The sequence below is a fragment of the Pinus tabuliformis genome, chromosome 9, assembly GCF_031772625.1.
Source record: "Pinus tabuliformis cultivar Carrire ecotype Pingquan chromosome 9, CPIR1, whole genome shotgun sequence".
Taxonomy (NCBI): domain Eukaryota; kingdom Viridiplantae; phylum Streptophyta; class Pinopsida; order Pinales; family Pinaceae; genus Pinus; species Pinus tabuliformis.
The window spans coordinates 129,288,633-129,290,999 of NC_142307.1; positions in this window are offsets into that span (position 1 = coordinate 129,288,633).

Genomic DNA, 2,367 nt, shown 5'->3' on the forward strand with positions numbered 1-2,367 from the left:
ACTCAGCTGGTTCACCGCAAAGCATAAGTCAAGTCATGTGTTAACCAGATACATAAGTGAACCCACCAACTTTCGATAAACAGTAGCAGCTACTACCTCAGTTGAAGTAGCATCCTCCTTCCTCCAGTTCCCAGCTAGAGGAGTCTACATGGGCTTGCACTTCTCCATGTGAAAGCACCTGAGTATCCCATTGGCATACTTGCCTTGAGACACAAATACTTCCCCATCTTTCTGCCACACTTCCATGCCTAGAAAGTAGTGCATGAGGCCCATGTCCTTCATCTCGAACTCTCTTGCAATGTCCTCCTTTCAAGACTGTATCAATTGGTCATCACCTGTCAAAATCGGATCATCGACATAAAGTACAATAATCGATGGCTTACCTTCTACCATGATGTGGTAAAGGTTCGCATCTGCTTCACTCTTGGTGAAGCCCAACCCAGTGAAATAGCTATCGATCATGGTATACCAAGCATGGGGTGCTTGCTTCAGCCCATACAGTTCTCACTTGAGTCAGCAAACATGCGACTCGTGATCGAAGGTCTCAAATCCTTCGAGCTACTCAATGTATACCTCTTCCTCAATCTTCCCATTGAGGAACGTCATCTTCACATCCATCTGATGGATCTTCCAACCCATTTGAGTTGATAGAGCTAGCATCGATCTGATAGATGAGTACCTTGCTACGGGAGCAAAGGTCTCATCATAGTCGATCCCCTCAACCTGTGAGAAACCTCAGGCAACAAACCTTGCTTTTTGTTTCTCAACTCTGCCATCAGCTGCCTACTTTAACTTGTAAATCCATCGGGAACTAACCACTAACTTGTCCCCAGGTCTAGGGACAACATCCCACACACTTTTCCATATGATAGAATCGTACTCTTCTACCATTGCATCAACCCAAACTGGTTGCTGCACTGCCTCCTGAAAAGAAGAAGGTTTGATCGCTACACACTTCCCAACCAGGGCCATGTAGCCAATGTATCTCTCAGGAGATCTCCTCTGTCTACACTAAGAGGATGGCTACCCCACATTCTCTCTCGCATCTAGCATCAATATGTCAGCTTCCCGCGAGTGTTTCCGCCCATCTCTAGAAGACTCTCCTGGAGTGGTGGTCTCCACTACTGGATCCTCTGCATGTGGCTAATCCACATCATCAGGAGGCTCCTCCTCCTTTGGAACTAAAATTTCCTCATCACCATGCAACTTGAGCTCCCTCTCAAGTGACACTCGCATGGCTCTTTGCTAGTCGAACTTCAGATCCCTACGCACTACGATCCTCTAACTGGAAGGTATAAACACACGATAGTTGTGGGGTGTATCTGTGTACTCCACAAGTATCCCCAACTCAGTTGTTGGGTCTACCTTATTCTGAGCATCTTTGGTCACATTACAGAAAACTGGTGATCCAAAGATGCAGAAGTGACTCACATCTGGTCGCTTCCCCAAAAAAGCCTCCATAGGTGTCTTCATCCCAAAGATATGATGAGGACTTATATTCTGAAGGTACACTGTTGTATTGCATGCCTCAGCCCACAGATGAAGTGGTAGGCCTTGGTCATGTAACATCACTTGAGCTGCTCCCATAATAGATATGTTCTTCTTTTCGGCCACCCCATTCTGTTGTGGGTTATGGGGTGCCGTCAGTTCCCGTTTAATTTCTTCTACAGCATAGAAGTCTTTAAACTACTAGGAAACATACTCTCCACCATTTTCACTACGCAAGGCTTTTACTTTCTTCCCAGATTCTTTCATTGTCGAGGCTTTAAACTCACAAAACCTCAAGAAGGTCTGGTCCTTCTTTTGCATAAAGCAGATCCAACATCTATGAGAAAAATCATCAATAAAAATAACATAGTACCTTTTCTTAGCGGTGGAGGCTGTAGAGAATGGTCCACACACATCTGATTGAACTCACTCCAGGATTGCTCCAGCTCTACTATCCCGATCCTCAAAGGAAGCTTTCGCATACTTACCCAAGGTGCATCCTTTGCATGTATCTGTTTTCTCCAGTTTTCCCTTGGGTAAGCCGGTAGAAATTTGCTACATGATTTTCAAGGCCCCATGATGCAAGTGGCCCAATATTCTATGCCATAGCTCACCAATATCTTGGCTTTGCACCACTATGTTTTGGAACTCAGTGTAGCATTGTCATCTACCTCCAACTTGTAGAGATTATTTACTCGAATCCCAATTTGCTTGGTCTGTCCGGTGCCAATATGCCTCAGAAAAACTTTTCCTTTACTAAATACTACATCATAGCCTTTATCTTCTAGCATAGCAACAGACACAAGATTCTTTTTCAAACCTGTTACATACTTAACAGCAGATAGGGTGAGATGAGCACCATGCTCCCTTTGACACACA